Source organism: Phocoena phocoena, chromosome 2 (assembly GCF_963924675.1).
Source record: "Phocoena phocoena chromosome 2, mPhoPho1.1, whole genome shotgun sequence".
NCBI classification, from domain to species: Eukaryota; Metazoa; Chordata; class Mammalia; order Artiodactyla; family Phocoenidae; genus Phocoena; species Phocoena phocoena.
In genome coordinates this window covers 99,776,443-99,794,707 of record NC_089220.1, presented here as the reverse complement: position 1 = coordinate 99,794,707, position 18,265 = coordinate 99,776,443, and positions in this window count along the sequence as shown.

The following is an 18,265-nucleotide window of genomic DNA, read 5'->3' as shown; positions in this document are numbered from 1 at the left end:
GTTAAAAACTTCTAACTTCTGACTCTGTGTATCCATTCTTCTCTTGAGTTCTTTGAGCATCTTAATAATCACGACCCTGAACTCTTTCTTGTGTAGATTGCCTATCTCCACTTCATTTAGTTCTTATTCTGGGGTTTTATCTTGTTCCTTTGTTTGTAACATGTTATTCTGTCTTCCTGATGAAGGACCCCTGGGATGGGGAGCCCTACCTGGGGCCTGGACCTTTGACTCCTTTGAGAGAACTCTCTGCAATTGTAATTATTATCCCATTTGTGAGTTGCCCACCCAGGGGTATGGGATTTGATTATATTGCGACTCTACCCCTCCTGTCCATTTTGTTGTGGTTCCTTCTTTATATCTTTATTTGTAAATCTTCTCCAGTAGGTTCCAATCTTTTTCGTCAATGATTATTCTGCAATAGTTGTGATTTTGGGCTGCCTGTGAGAGGAGGCAAGCTCAGGGTCTTTCTATTCCACCATCTTAGCCAATCCTCCATCAATTTCTATTCTATCTCTATGGATTTATCTATTCTAGATATTTAATATACATATGTAATCATATAATATGTGACCTTTTGTATCTGGATTCTTTAACTTTTTATAACATTTTTTAGTTTCATTCAGGTTACAGCATGTATCAGTACTTCTTTCCTTTTTATTGCTGAATAGTATTCCATTGTATGTACATATCATAATTTGTTTATCCATTCATTTGTTGATGGGCATTTGGGGTGTTTTCACCTTTTTCCTATTGTGAATAGTGCTGCTATGAATGTGCATATACATGTGCTTGTTGAAGACTGTGTTTTCATTTCTTTTGGGTACACACCTAGGAGTGGAATTGTGGAGTCATATGGTAATTCTATTTTCAACTTTTTGAGGAACCACAGAACTCTTTTCCACAATGACTGGACCATTTTACTTTATTACCAACAATGTGCAAAGTTTCTAATTTCTCCACATCCTCACCAGCACTTGTTATATTCCATTGTTGTTTTTATTATTATTATCACCATTCTGGTGAATGTGAAGTGGTACTTCATTGTAGTTTTGATTTGCATTTCCTTCATAATTAAGGATATGAGCATTTTTCATGTACTTCTTATCCATTTGTATATCTTCTTTGGAGAAATGTCTATATAAGTACTTTGCCATTTTAAAAATTGGGGTGTTTGTCTTTCTTGTTGTTGTTGAGTTGTAAGAGTTTTTATGTATCCTGTCCCTTGTCCAATATATCATTTGTAAATATCCTTACCTATTCTGTATGTTTTATTTTCACTTTTTGATTATGTCCTTTGATGCACAAATTTTATATTTTGATGAAATCCACTTTATTTTTTTGTTTTCTTGCTGTGCTTTTGATGTGAGAGCTAAGAATCCATTGCCAAATCCAACGTTTTGAAGATTTACTATATTTTCTTCTAAGAGTTTTTAGTTTTAGCTCCTATACTGATCCATTTTGAGTTAATTTTTGTATGTAGTGAGAGATAGGGGTACAACTTCATTCTTTTGTGTGTGATATCAAGTTGTCCCAGCATCATTTGTTGAAGTGACTTTTCTTTTCCCATTGAGTAGTATTGGTTCTCTTGTTTAAAATTAATCAATCAATGACCTCAAAGACACAAGCAACAAAAGAAAAAATAGACAAATAGGACTATATCACAATTTTGATATTTGGTTTCTCAAAAGACACTGTCAACACAGTAAAAAGACAACCCACCAAATGGAAGAAAATATTTGCAAATCATATAACTGATAAAGGATAAATATCAAGAGTGTATAAAGAACTCCTACAACTCAACAACAAAAAAAACCCACTTCAAAATGGGCAAAGGAATTGAATAGACATTTCTTCAAAGAAGATAAAAAATTATCAGGAAGCACATGAAAAGGTGCTCAGCATCACTAATAATCAGGGAAATGCAACTCAAAACCACAATGAGATACCACCTGACATCCCTTGGGAAATCTACTGTCCAAAAAAAAAAAAAAATAGCAAGGATTGACAAGGTTGTGGAGAAATTGAAGCACTTGTGGACTGTTGGTGGGAATGTAAAATGGTGCAACCACTGTGGGAAACAGTTTGGTGCTTCCTTAAAAAATTAAAAATAGAATTACCATATGGTCCAGCAATTCCACATCCAGACCTATACCCAAAATAATTGAAGGCAGGGTCTGGAAGGGACATCTGTACACCCAAGTTCATAACAGCATTATTCACAATACCCAAAGGGTAGAAGCAACCAAGTGTCCATTGATGAGTGAATGGACAAACAAAATATGGTATACACATCCAATGGAATATTACTCACTGAAACTCTGGCACATGCTACAACATGGATGAACCTTGAGGACGTTATGCTAAGAGAAATAAGGTGATTACAAAAAGACAAATACTGTATGATTCCACTTGTATGAGCTACTTAGAGTAGCCAAAATCAAGAGACAGAAAGCAGAATGGTTGTTGCCAGAGACTGGAGGGAGAAGATAATTAGGAGTTATTATTTACTGGGTATAGAGTTTCAATTTTGCAAGATGAGATGTGTTCTGGAGATTGGTTACTCAACAGGGTGAACATACATAACACTACTGAACTGTACACTTAAAAATGGTAAAGGTGGTAAATTTTGTAATATATACTTTACCGTAATTTTTTAAAAGTCTGTACAGTAAGTACATTTTGAGAGGTAGGATAGGGTTTTGATGAGGAAGGGGCATACCTATTTATTGCCACTTTACCCCTTTACTATAATTTTAATGGAATTTTGGGAGTTAAGCAAAATTGTAAGTTTAAACTGTTGCATAGATTTTTGTTTGTTTTTTGATTTTTTTAGGAGATAATATTCAAATACCAATGTGTGAAGGATAGGCTGAAATCAGGAAAACCTGATGGCAATAGAAAGCTACAGGGAGCAGTTATGATAGTCAAATTTAAACACACTCATGGGGTTGGACTCCAGCCTCTAAGAGTATTTGCAAATTAGCTTCAATTATTTATCAAGGAAATCTCTCTCTCTCTTCCAGTATCTCTAGGACTGATAAATACAGCAACAATCCAATTCAAACAACAGACATCTTGGTATGCTCACATTACTGTGATTCTCAAGAGCTTCTAATTTATCTGGAATCACTGTACCCCCCCAGTTTCATTTCTATCAAATATTGGAATTTGACATGGATTATTTTCTTCCTCCCATTTTAGGTCAACCTCGGCCTCATACTGTTACATGGCATTATCCAACTTATAGATTTAGACAAGTGAAGTCCAAGATACATTCTACCTGGGGAAGATGAAAAGTGGTAGAAAACTGGAAGAGAGATGATGGGAACCAGCACCTATTGAGTACATCTCTAAAGCTGTATTATTGATTTTAAATAGGTTATGTCATTTAATATTTATGACAACCCTATGAGGTATATATTGTCATTTTCTGTTGTATAAATTAATAAAAAGAGACTTGGAGAGCTTTGATAACATTCCCAAAGTTAGTCATACAGAATAAGAAAATTGAGTTTAGGACTCAGGTGGTCTAAAGCTGTTCTGAGGTTGTTTTCTGACCTGCCAGGGGTGGTTAGCCCTGAGCTTAGCTTGATTTTAACCAGAAAGTTGTCAGAAATTGGCCTTTGATTAAGATAAGAATGCCTCACTGGGTTTTCTCATTTCTTCATGCACATTTTCCCAGTTGTTGTAACAAAGATGCTTCATCAAATGGAGAACAGATCCACACTTTGCCAACAGGAAACAGGATTCACACTCAACAGTTGCCTTTGGTGCCCAAATACACTACGAGAGGATAAACAGATTCAAATTCTGTATTTTGAAATTGAGAGCTATAGAATAAAACATCACAAATTCAGTGCTGATTATGTTTAGATGTTAAGTCTGTTCTTGCTACCAAATAACAAAACAAAATAGTGATGAGCATTGAATTTGCACCAATGCACTCTTCGTGCTTACTTATTCATGAATGCTACACTGATTTTTTCCCAACTCATAAAAGGTTTATAAGAATACAAGAGGGAACATGCTGAAAAGTTTTAAAATATTTACTAATTGAATGGCAAGTTTTCAAATTATGCTAGAAAATTAAAATCATCTTTCTCGTTCAGTGGAACAAACTTGCATTAGAATTTTGAAGTAGTTCGTTGCTTAAATAGATCAAAATCCTGTGTTTAGAATCTGCTTCTCTTATATGGGGATATGGAAAATAGTGAATATGTTTCTAGATCTTCATAAAGCAAACCTTTGTTAGAATATCACTTCCTCTAATTTCTCCATCCCAAGCTGACCTATATAGCTGACCGCTCTCTAAACTTGTGTTCCTACTTATTGTGAGAAGCACCTGACCATTGAGATGACTGTTAACTCCTTGAAGAAAGCTTCAGACTTCAAATCTCATTCTTTGCAGTACCCAGAGCAGCGCTTCTCAGCCTTGCCTACAGGTAAGAACAAATTGTATTGGTTGATTTTATGTGTCACCTTGACTCGACTGTGATGCCCAGATATTTGGACAAACGTTATTTCTGGGTGTGTCTGTGAAGATGTTTCTAGACAACATTAACATTTAATGGATAGATTGAATAAAGCAGGTTGCCCTCCCCAGTTTGGGTGGTCCTCATCCAATCCACTGAGGGCCTGAATAAACTGAGATAGAGTGAGAAAGAAATATTTCTCAGCTACCTTTTCTGAATCAGTCAATGTTCCCTGGGCAAAAGCAAATCTCTGAATTGTTATCCTCTACTCTGAATCTAGCTCCAATATTTCTTCAATATCTTGTACATTTTTCAGATGCTTTTAAGAATATGATTGTTTTATTCTAACACTTTTAAAGTTGTCTTCAACAGGAGGATTGATTCAGATTATCTAGTCCATCATCACAAGAAGGGAAGTCCTAATCATGCTTAAATTAGGGATTGGGGTTTTAATGTTTTTACAGTGACTTGGCTAACTTTGGGCTATAGCCTTGAGTCCAAATAAAGAACTGGAACAAAGCCCCCAGAATAAAACTAGGATTCCCCCCCGAAAGGGGATCACACTTTTTGTTTCTACGAAAAGGAAACTAGAAAAACTTCACCCATGAAGTTTTGGAAAGATGCAAAGTAGCTGGTCATTTGCCTGGTTTTGTGACATGGGGGCGCTTCAAAGTCTAAGAAATTGAAACCTTGAGGCCACTTCATCAGTGGTCTCACTGTGGGTGTGATGTAGAGGATCTGAATTTATTTTACCCCATAGTGTAAGACCTTAATTTAAAAATTATCCCTAACTATTACAATAATTTGGGGCATTCAGCAGGGAAAAAAAGAAACCACAAAATTGCTCCATGGAGATCTTTCCACACCCCAGAATTCATTAACTCACACATATAAAGCAAACCCCCATTAAAGTTAAGCTAGCAATAAAAATTTACAGACAGCATGAGCATGAGATGATCTGGCATGAGGAAGAGTCACCAGACACAGCAAACTAGAGAATTAATAGGCTAAGAACTTGAGGTAACAGAATATTCTCATAAAGTCTACAAAGCAAATTTGTTTAAATGATCAAAGAGATGAAAGAAGTAGTAGAAATCACACTGATGAATAAGCCACTGTGATGAAAAAAAAAAAAAGGAGGCAAGTGCTTCCCTGGTGGCGCAGTGGTTGAGAGCCTGCATGCCGATGCAGGGGACACAGGTTCGTGTGCTGGTCCGGGAAGATCCCACATGCCACGGAGCGGCTAGGCCCATAAGCCATGGCCACTGAGCCTGCGCGTCTGGAGCCTGTGCTCCGCAAAGGGAGAGACCACAACAGTGAGAGGTCCGCGTACTGCAAAAAAAAAAAAATAAAAGAGGCAAATATTTAAAAGAACCAAGTATATTTTTATTAATTAATATAGTCATTATAGTCATTGGAATTTAAAACTCAGTAAATGTTTAAATTGTGAAAAAGAGAACTAGTGGCATAGAAAATAAATTTCTGGATATTACACAAACACAGATTAAAAATATAGAAAACAAAAGAAGTTATAAGACATGAAGAGTGTAATTAGCAGGTCAAACATGTCTCAAAACAGTTCCACAATGAAAGAACAGAGTTGCACCAAGATTTGAGGAGAAAATGTCTGCAAATTTTCTAGAATTGAAGAAAAGACACACACACCAAAAGAAAAGACATGAATATTCAGACTGAAGGTACATTAAGTCCCCTGTTCGATAAATCAAATGAAATGCAGAAGTAGACACACTGTCACCAAAGTAGAGAATACCAAAGATAGAACGAAAAATTTAGAATACACCAGAGAGGAAAAGACAGTATATTTATAATGCAAATAAAACCTCAACTGACTGACTGAAGACTTGTTATATTGACAGTCATAAGATGATAGGATAATAATTTCAAATGTTGAGGAAAAATAACTCTCAGTCTATAAATCTATACTCAGATGAATTATCTTCAAGAATAAAGAAAAAATAAAACCCCTTCCAAACAAGCAAAGAATAAGTTTATTGTACTCAGATCATTGAAGAAAGATTTATAAGAGTAAATAATTTAGGAAACTTAAACCAGAGTAAAGTGTGGGCTGTAAGAATAATATGAGCAAAACAATGTAGGTAAATCAAATTAATAGTTGAGTATATAAAAAAGAAAAAGTAAATGAAGAATCACTATTATGGGACTGGAAAAAAAAAGAAGGTGAAACTGAGAAATAATCCAAATTAACATGGGTCGTAGGTGCTTGTTGTAATCAGAGTCCTTACATTTTAAGGAGGAAGAACTATTGACTAATTTTAGATTTTCAGTCAAGTACCATCAATAACCCTTTCATCCATAGAGGGGGGATACATGAGTAAAGAAAACTCAATCAATCAAAAAAAAATACATAAAAGTAAGTAAGCAAAGTAGAAAGAACAAATAAAAAGCCCGGAAAGTAGAAAACACAATACAATATGGTAGGAATTAAACCAAATAATATGAGTGATCATGATAAATGAAAATAGAATAAACTGGTCTTTTGAAACACAAAGATTGTCAAATACGATTTCAAAATATAATCTAAAAAAAAATACAATCTAGCTATATGTTTTACACAAAGAACTCATCTAAAATATTATGACACAAAAAGAATGAGGACTTGCGGTCATTGCTGTGACAATGACCCCATTTGTACCCAGGCTGGGGAGGCCATGGAAAACTCATAATCTGCTGGATCTGTAGACAAATGGTGATTCATGTTTACTGACCCTGTTACTAAAAAAGATTAGTTCTCCAGTCTTCTGATTTTAACATACTCATTTAGAACAGAAGCATTATTAATTCTTCAGTATTTGACGAAATGACTGTGGACAAAATGTGTCTTTTGGGTTTTCACATGCCAATCTAGAAATGGTGCCAAGGTTCATTCACTACTTGTACCCTTCTGCAGTCTAATTCAAAATGTGCCAGCTCATTCTAGCTCAGTCCTAATGAACTAGATCTGCAGTGCAATCAGACAATCACTGTTTGCTGAACTAAACATAATACCAATCATTCCTTGGAGGTTACCATAAAACTACAAAATGATTTTGTCATGTTAGAGGTCTAAATAGGGTAACTAAATATAATACTGTTAAGTTCATTTCACTGATGCTAAAAGATTAAAATTTTCCTAGTATCCTTTGTTATTACATTTTTCTTTTTAGAGTTATTATTTTAATCTAATATAAACGTAACACTCAGTGATATGTATTACACAGTATATCTGAAAGACCGATAATTTGCATTCAGTTTATTAAAATTCTAAGCTGAACATTTACTTATCTTTCTCATAAGATGTGGATAGAAGATAGATGCACACTCATTTCTCAGGGCAAGATTGTGAATATTATCAACACTTAAAAATAATATTATGTATGACTAGAAAGATTAATGGAATAATAGGATCCATAAATGAAGTCTAATAGTCATATGACGAAGGTGGCATTAGTGGAGAAAAGCCGGATTCTTCAAATAAGTCATGTTCAGACAACTTATACCAAGATATATTCCACGTGAAGCTAAATTTGATGATAAAAATGACTCCATAAGGTACTAGAAGAAGACATAGATTGCTATATATAATCTTGGCATATGGATGGCCTTTCTTGGTATGATATAAAACCAGGATCATATAAAGGAAAAGAATAAGTAAATCTATTTAAAAATTAGTAACATTTCCATGAAAACTTTATATAGTAAAGTTAAAAACAACATATTGGCAAAAAAATTTGAAGATAAATTACAAAGTGCCATTTAAAAATCCACATTGAGGGCTTTCCTGGTGGCGCAGTGGTTGAGAGTCCGCCTACCGATGCAGGGGACACGGGTTCTGTGCCCCAGTCTGGGAAGATCCCACATGCCGCGGAGCGGCTGGGCCCGTGAGCCATGGCCTATGAGCCTGCGCGTCCGGAGCCTGTGCTCCGCAACGGGAGAGGCCACAACAGTGAGAGGCCTGCGTACCGCAAACACACACACACACACACACACACACACACAAATCCACATTGAGTTTTTATAACTCAGTAAGTAAAGATGAACACCACCAATAGATACATGGGAAATGATATGAAAAGTCATTTCATATATAAAAAATACTGAGTGAAAATAAATGCTCATCGAGCAAATACTTTAAAAGATGCAAGTTAAAAAAGCAAGGGGATACTATTTTCTAATGTATAAGCTTAACAAAGATTTAAAACTTTGTTTAATATTACCCCATTATGGGTTTCCCTGGTGGTGCAGTGGTTGAGAGTCCGCCTGCCGATGCAGGGGATGCGGGTTCGTGCCCCGGTCCGGGAGGATCCCACATGCCACGGAGTGGCTAGGCCCGTGAGCCATGGCCGCTGAGCCTGTGCGTCCGGAGCCTGTGCTCCACAACCGAAGAGGCCACAACAGTGAGAGGCCCACGTACTGCAAAAAAAAAAAAAAAAAAAAAAAAAAATACCCCATTAGCAGGATATTGAGGTACAGGTGCTCTCATAATGTGGGGATGCAAATTAAATTAGTTGTAACTGCTATAGCAAAAATTGACTACATAATTTTGTGTCAGATTTACTGAGATATAATTACATACAATTTTATTCTTTAGGGTGTATGATTTGATGAGTTTTGACAAGCACATATATTACTATAAAAATTTCTATTTCCATCATTCCCAAAGTTCCCTCCTTCCTCCTTGAAGTAAAGCCCTTTTTTTCATCCCTAGGCCTTTGCAACAATTAATATACTTTCTGGCCCTATATAGTTTTGCCTTTTGTAAAATATCATCACTTTTTTTTATCTGGCTTCTTTCATTTATCATAGTGCTTTTGACTGTTGTTGTATGTATCAGCTTATTCCTTTTCATTGCTGAATACTATTCCATTGAATGGATGTGCCACAGTTTGTCTATTTATAACTTGGGCATTTGAACCCAGTTTGGAGGCATTATGAATAAAATTTCTATGAATATACATGAGCAATTATTACATGGATATATGCTTTCATGTTTCATTGGTAAATATCCAGGAAAGGGATTACAGGGTTATATGGTAGATGTACGTTTAGTCTTATAAGGTACAGCCATACTGTTTTCCAGAGTGGTTTTATGTTTTGAGCATTTTAATTACTCCATATCCTCACTAGCACTTGGTATTGTCAGTCTTTTAAATTTAACCATTCTAGTGGGTCTATAGTAGTATTTTATTGTGGTTTTAATTTGCATTTTCCTAGTGACATACTGCGAATCTTTTCATGTGTTAAAAGAAAACATAATGATAACACCAAGTGCTGGCAACATGAAGAAACCGGATCACTCATACACTGTGGTGGGAATGTAACATGGTGCAGCCACTCTGGAAAACAGTTTGGTAGTGCCTTAATAAACTGAACAGGCAAGTACCATATAACCATGCAATTGTACTCCTAGACATTTATCCCAGAAAAATTAAGAAGTATGTTCATAGCAACATCTATACATGAGTGTATATAGCAGCTTTTTCCTGGAAAAAACTGGAAACAACATAGATGTACTTCAGTGAGTGTATGGTTAAACAAATTGTGATAAATCCATATCATGGAATATGACTCAGCACTAAAAAGAAATGAACTATTGATAAATGCAACAGCCTGGATAAATCTCCAGAGAATTATACTGAGTAAAAAAAGCTAACCTCAAAAGGTTACATACTGTATTATTCTGTTTATATAATATTCTTGAAATGAATTCTAGAAATGGAGAATTAATTAATGTTTGGTTAAGGAGGGAAATGAATGTAGCTATAAAAGGACAAAATGAAGAATCCTTGTGGTAACAGAAACATTCTGTATTTTAACTTTATTAATGTCAATATCCTGGTTTTGATATTATAGTATAGTTCTGCAATATTTACTACAGGGGGAAAACTAGGTAGAGTGTACTCAGGACCTTTGCAATATGTTTTGCAACTGCATTTGAATGTTCAATTATCTTAAAATAAAAAGTTTAACTTAAAAAGTTAAATATACACCTACCATATAATCTAGCCTTTCCATTCCTAGGTATTCACCAAAGAGAAATGAAAGCTTATGTCCATACAAAGAGTTGTATAAGACTGTTCAGAGAAACTTTATTTGTAATAGCCAAAGACTGAAGAGAACTGAAGTATCCTTCAACAGGTGAATAGATAAACATATTGTGATATATCCAAACAATGAAATACTCAGCAGTAAAAAGAACTGAACTTTTGGTACATGCAACACAATGAATGAATCTTAATATAATTAGGCTGAGTCAAACAAATATAAAATTCTACAAATGCACTTTAATCTTTGATGACAGAAAAGAGATCAGATGAATTTACAGGTGCATTTCAAAGCTTGTCAAATTGTACACTTTTAAGTGCATAAAACTTATTGTATTTTAAAATATAATTCAATGAAGCTGTAAAAATAGTCATTCTCTTTGTGTTTTTACAGAATTTTATATAAAATCTCTATTGCCGTGTGAACTGTGGAGTTAGAGGCCTGGGATGGAGTCCCATTTTCATCATTTATTAACCATGTAACATTAGGGAAGTTAAAATCATTTCATCATCTATAAAATGGATATAACAAAAGTGCCTATCTCAAAATGTTCAGAGGATTGAATGTACAAATGCAGATCTTAACACACTGCGCATCTAGTAAGTGCTCAAAAATGCCCAGTGCTATTATCAATAACATTACATAGTGACCATTTAAAGGTTAGGAGGGACCATGTCTTACCCATTCTTGTATTCCCACTATCTGTTTTGTGTGTGTGTGTGTGTTTTTGCGGTACACGGGCCTCTCACTGTTGTGGCCCCTCCCGTTGCAGAGTACAGGCTCCGGACGCGCAGGCTCAGCGGCCATGGCTCACGGGCCCAGCCGCTCTGTGGCATGTGGGATCCTCCCGGATCAGGGCACGAACCCGTGTCCCATGCATCAGCAGGCGGACTCTCAACCACTGCGCCACCAGGGAAACCCTGTTTTGTGTGTTTTTAAAACATCTTTATTGGAGTAAAATTGCTTTAAAATGGTGTGTTAGATTCTGTTTTATAACAAAGTGAATCAGCTATACATACACATATACCCCCATACCTCCTCCCTCATGCATCTCCCTCCCACTCTCCCTATCCCACCCCTCTAGGAGGTCACAAAGCACTCAGCTGATCTCCCTGTGTTAATTCGGCTGCTTCCCACTAGCTATCTATTTTACATTTGGTAGTATATATAAGTCCATGCCACTCCCTCACTTTGTCCCTGCCTACCCTTGCCTTTCCGTGTCCTCAAGTCCATTCTCTACATCTGCATCTTTATTCCTGCCCTGCCCCTAGGTTCTTGATAACATTTTTATTAAACTCCATATATATGTGTTAGCATATGATATTTGTTTTTCTCTTTCTACTTACTTCACTCTGTATGACAGAATCTAGGTCCATCCACCTCACTACAAATAACTCAACTTTGTTTCTTTTAATGGCTGAGTAATATTCCATTGCATATATGTGCCACATCTTCTTTATTCATTCACCTATTGATGGAAATTTAGGTTGCTTCCATGTCCTGGTTATTGTAAATAGTGCTGCAATGAACATTGTGGTACATGACTCTTTTTGAATTATGTTTTTCTCAGGGTATATGCCCAGTAGTGGGACTGCTGGGTCATACGGTAGTTGTATTTTTAGTTCTTTAAAGAACCTCCATACTGTTCACAGTGACTGTGTCAATTTACATTCCCAACAACAGTGCAAGAGGGTTCCCTTTTCCCCACACTCTCTCCAGCATTTATTGTTTGTAGATTTTTTGATGATGGCCATTCTGACTGCTGTGAGGTGATACCTCATTGTAGTTTTGATTTGCATTTCTCTAATGATTAGTGATGTTGAGCATCCTTTCATGTGTTTGTTGTCAATCTGTATATCTTCTTTGTGGAAATGTCTATTTAGATCTTCTGCCCATTTTTGGATTGGATTATTTGTTTTTTTAATATTGAGCTGCATGAGCTGTTTATATAATTTGGAGATTAATCCTTTGTCCATTGATTCACTTGCAAACACTTTCTCCCATTCTGAGGGTTTTTTTGTCTTGTTTATAGTTTTCTTTGCTGTGCAAAAGCTTTTAAGTTTCATTAGGTCCTATTTGTTTATTTTTGTTTTTATTTCCATTACTCTAGGAGGTGAGTTAAAAAAGATCTTGCTGTGATATATGTCAAAAAGTGTTCTTAAAAAAAAAAAAAAAGTGTTCTTGCTGTTTTCCTCTAAGAGTTTTATAGTGTCCGGTCTTACATTTAGTTCTTTAATCCATTTTGAGTTTCTTTTTGTGTATGGTGTTAGGGAGTATTCTAATTTCATTCTTTTACATGTAGCTGTCCAGTCTTCTCAGCACAACTTATTGAAGGCTGTCTTTTCTCCATTGTATATCCTTGCCTCCTTTGTCATAGATTAGTTGACCATAGGTACATGGGTTTATCTCTGGGCTTTCTATCCTGTTCCATTGATCTATATTTCTGTTTTTCTGCCAGTACCATACTGTCTTGATTACTGTAGCTTTGGAGTATAGTCTGAAGTTAGGGAGCCTGATTCCTCCAGCTCCGTTTTTCATTCTCAAGATTGTTTTGGCTATTTGTGTTTCCATACAAATTGTGAAATTTTTTGTTCTAGTTCTGTGAAAAATGCCAGTGGTAGTTTGATAGGGATTTCATTGAATCTGTAGATTACTTTGGGTAGTAGAGTCATTTTCACAATGTTGATTCTTCCAATCCAAGAACGTGGCATATCTCTCCATCTCTTTGTATCTAATTTATTTCATCAGTGTCTTATAATATTCTGCATACAGGTCTTTTGTCTCCTTACCTAGGTTTATTCCTAGATATTTTATTCTTTTTGTTGCAATGGTAAATGGGAGTGTTTTCTTGATTTCACTTTCAGATTTTTCACCATTAATGTATAGGAGTGCCAGAGATTTCTGTGCATTAATTTTGTATCCTGCTACTTTACCAAATTCATTGATTAGCTCTAGTAGTTTTCTGGTAGCATCTTTAGGATTCTCTATGTATAGTATCATGTCATCTGCAAACAGTGACAGCTTTACTTCTTCTTTTCCAATTTAGATTCCTTTTATTTCCTTTTCTTCTCTGATTGCTGTGGCTAAAACTTCCAAAATTATGTTGAATAATAGTGGTGAGAGTGGGCAACCTTGTCTTGTTCCTGATCTTTGTGGAAATGGTTTCAGTTTTTCAACATTGAGGACGATGTTGGCTGTCAGTTTGTCATAAATGGCCTTTATTATGTTGAGGTAAGTTCCCTCTATGCCTACATTCGGCAGGGTTTTTATCATAAATGGGTGTTGAATTTTGTTGAAAGCTTTCTCTTCATCTATTGAGATGATCATACGGTTTTTCTACTTCAATTTGTTAATATGGTTTATCACACTGATTGATTTGTGTATATTAAAGAATCCTTGCATTTCTGGAATAAACCCCACTTGATCATGGTGTATGATCCTTTTAATGTGTTGTTGGATTCTGTTTGCTAGTATTTTGTTGAGAAGTTTTGCATCTATGTTCATCAGTGATATTGGTCTGTAGTTTTCTTTCTTTGTGACATCCTTGTCTGGTTTTGGTATCAAGGTGATTGATGGTGGCCTCGTAGAATGAGTTTGGGAGTTTTCCTCCCTCTACTATATTTTGGAAGAGTTTGAGAAGGATAGATGTTAGCTCTTCCCTAAATGTTTGATAGAATTTACCTGTGAAGCCATCTGGTCCTGGGCTTTTGTTTGTCGGAAAAGTTTTAATCACAGTTTCAATTTCAGTGCTTGTGTTGGTCTGTTCATATTTTCTATTTCTTCCTGATTCAGTCTTGGCAGGTTGTACATTTCTAAGAATTTTCCCATTTCTTCCAGGTTGTCCATTTTATTGGCATAGAGTTGCTTGTAGTAGTCTCTCATGATCTTTTGTATTTCTGCAGTGTCAGTTGTTACTTCTTTTTCATTTCTAATTCTATTGATTTCATGCTTCTCCCTTTTTCTTGATGAGTCTGGCTAATGGTTTATCAGTTTTATCTTCTCAAAGAACCAGCTTTTAGTTTTATTGATCTTTGCTATCATTTCCTTCATTTCTTTTTCATTTATTTCTGATCTGATCTTTATGATTTCTTTCCTTCTGCTACCTTTGGGTTTTTTTTTTGTTCTTCTTTCTCTAATTGCTTTAGGTGCAAGGTTAGGTTGTTTATTCGAGATGTTTCCTGTTTCTTAAGGTAGGATTGTATTGCTCTGAACTTCCCTCTTAGAACTGCTTTTGCTGCATTCCATAGATTTTGGGTCTTCGTGTCTCCATTGTCATTTGTTTCTAGGTATTTTTTGATTTCCTCTTTGATTTCTTCAGTGATCACTTGGTTATTAAGTAGTGTATTGTTTAGCCTCCATGTGTTTGTATTTTTTACAGATCTTTTCCTGTAATTGATATCTAGTCTCACAGCATTGTCGTTGGAAAAGATACTTGATACAATTTCAATTTTCTTAAATTTACCAAGGCTTGATTTGTGACCCAAGATATGATCTATCCTGGAGAATATTCCATGAGCACTTGAGAAAAATGTGTATTCTGTTGTTTTTGGATGGAATATCCTATGAATATCAATTAAGTCCATTTTGTTTAATGTATCATTTAAAGCTTGTGTTTCCTTATTTATTTTTATTTTGGATGATCTGTCCATTGGTGAAAGTGGGGTGTTAAAGTCCCCTACTATGAGTGTGTTACTGTCAATTTCCCCTTTTATGGCTGTTAGTATTTGCCTTATGTACTGCGGTAATCCTATGTTGGGTGCATAAATATATACAATTGTTATATCTTCTTCTTGGATCAATCCATTGATCATTATGTAGTGTCCTTTGTCTCTTCTAATATTCTTTATTTTAAAGTCTATTTTGTCTGATATGAGAATTGCTACTCCAGCTTTCTTTTGGTTTTCATTTGTATGAAATACCTTTTTCCGTCCCCTTACTTTCAGTCTGTATGTGTCTCTAGGTCTGAACTGGGTCTCTTGTAGACAGCAAATATATGGGTCTTGTTTTTGTATCCATTCAGCTAATCTGTGTCTTTTGGTGGGAGCATTTAAACCATTTACATTTAAGGTAATTATCCATATGTATGGTCCTATTCCCATTTTCTTAATTGTTTTGGGTTCGTTATTGTAGGTCTTTTCCTTCTCTTGTGTTTCTTGCCTAGGGAAATTCTTTTAGCAGTTGTTGTAAAAATGGTTTGGTGGTGCTGAACTCTCTCAGCTTTTGCTTGTCTGTAAAGGTTTTAATTTCTCCATCAAATCTGAATGAGATCCTTGCTGGGTAGAGTAATCTTGGTTGCAGGTTTTTCTCCTTTATCACTTTAAATATGTCCTGCCAGTCTCTTCTGGCTTGCAGAGTTTCTGCTGAAAGATCAGCTGTTAACCGTATGGGGAATCCCTTGTGTGTTATTTGTTGTTTTTCCCTTGCTGCTTTTAATATGTTTTCTTTGTATTTAATTTTTGATAGTTTGCTTAATATGTGTCTTGGCATATTTCTCCTTGGATTTATCCTTTATGGGACTCTCTGTGCTTCCTGGACTTGACTATTTCCTTTCCCATACTAGGGAAGTTTTCAACTATAATCTCTTCAAATATTTTCTCAGTCCCTTTCTTTTTCTCTTCTTCTTCTAGAACCCCTATAATTCGAATGTTGGTGTGTTTAATGTTGTCCCAGAGGTCTCTGAGACTGTCCTCAGTTCTTTTCATTCTTATTTCTTTATTCTGCTCTGCAGTAGTTATTTCCACTATTTTATCTTCCAGGTCACTTATCCGTTCTTTTGCCTCAGTTATTCTGCTATTGATCTGCTTTTGTTCTTCTAGGTCCTTGTTAAATATTTCTTGCATTTTGTCTATTCTATTTCAAAGATTGTGGATCATGTTTACTATCATTATTTTGAAGTCTTTTTTAGGTAGACTGCCTATTTCCTCTTCATTTGTTAGGTCTGGTGGGTTTTTATCTTGCTCCTTCATCTGCTGTTTGTTTTTCTGTCTTCTCATTTTGCTTATCTTACTGTGTTTGGGGTCTCCTTTTTGTAGGCCACAGGTTCGTAGTTCTCGTTGTTTTTGTTGTCTGTCCCCAGTGCCTACGGTGGGTTCAGTGGGTTGTGTAAGCTACCTGGTGGAGGGGACTAGGGCCTGTGTTCTGGTGGATGAGGCTGGATCTTGTCTTTCTGGTGGGCAGGCCCACGTTTGGTGGTGTGTTTTGGGGTGTCTGTGGAGTTATTATGATTTTAGGCAGCCTCTCTGCTAATGGGTGGTGGTGTGTTCCTGTCTTGCTAGTTGTTTGGCATAGGATGTCCAGCACTGTAGCTTGCTGGTCATTGAGTGAAGCTGGGTTCTGGTTTTGAGATGGAGATCTCTGGGAGATTTTCGCTGTTTGATATTATGTGGAGCTGGGGGGTCTGTTGTGGACCAGTGTCCTGAAGTTGGCTCTCCCACCTCCGAGGCACAGCACTGACTCCTGGCTGCAGCACCAAGAGCCTTTCATCTACACGGATCAGAATAAAAGGGAGAAAAAGTAGAAAGAAAGAATTAGTAAATGTAGAAAGAAAGAAAGAAAGAAAGAAAGAAAGAATGGAGGGAGGGCAGGCGGAAGGGAGGGAGAAAGGAAGGAAGGAAGGTGGGAAGGAAGGAAAAATGGAAAGAAAGAAGATAAAGTAAAATAAAGTAAGATAAAATATAATAAAGTTATTAAAATAAAAAATAATTATTAAGAAAAAGAAGAAAAAATTAAAAACAAAAAAGAAAACAGATGGCTAGAACCCTAGGACAAATGGTGGAAGCAAAGCTATACAGACAAAATCTCACACAGAAACATACACACTCACAAAAAGAGGAAAAGGGGAAAAAACCATAAATCTTGCTCTCAAAGTCCACCTTCTCAATTTGGGATGATTCATTGTCTATTCATGTATTCCACAGATGCAGAGTACATCAAGTTGATTGTGGAGCTTTAATCCGCTGCTTCTGAGGCTGCTGGGAGAGAGTTCCTTTTCTCTTCTTTGTTCTCACAGCTCCCAGGGGCTCAGCTTTGGATTTGGCGCTGCCTCTGCGTGTAGGTAGCCGGAGGGCGTCTGTTCTTCGCTCAGACAGGACGCGGTTAAAGGAGCAGCTCATTCGGGGGCTCTGGCTCACTGAGGCCCGGGGGTGGGAGGGGCACAGAGTGCAGGGCGAGCCTACGGCGGCAGAGGCCAGCGTGACGTTGCACCAGCCTGAGGCGCACCGTGCGTTCTCTCAGGTAAGTTGTCCCTGGATCCCGGGACCGTGGCAGTGGCGAGCTGCACAGGCTCCCTGGAAGGGGGGTGTGGATAGTGACCTGTGCTCGAACACAGGCTTCTTGGTGGTGGCAGTTGCAGCCTTAGCGTCTCATGCCCGTCTCTGGAGTCCGTGCTTTCAGCCACGGCTCGCGCCCATCTCTGGAGCTCCTTTAAGCAGCGCTGTTAATCCCCTCTCCTCGCGCACCGGGAAACAAAGAGGGAAGAAAAAGTCTCTTGCCTCTTCGGCAGCTCCAGACTTTCCCCGGACTCCCTCCCGGCTAGCCGTGGCGCACTAACCCACTGCAGGCTGTGTTCACGCTGTCAACCCCAGTCCTCTCCCGGCACTCCAAATGAATCCCGAGCCTCAACTCCCAGCCCCTCCCTCCCCAGCGGGTGAGCAGACAAGCCTCTTGGGCTGGTGAGTGCTGGTCGGCACCGATCCTCTGTGCGGGAATCTCTCCCTGCTTTGCCCTCCGCA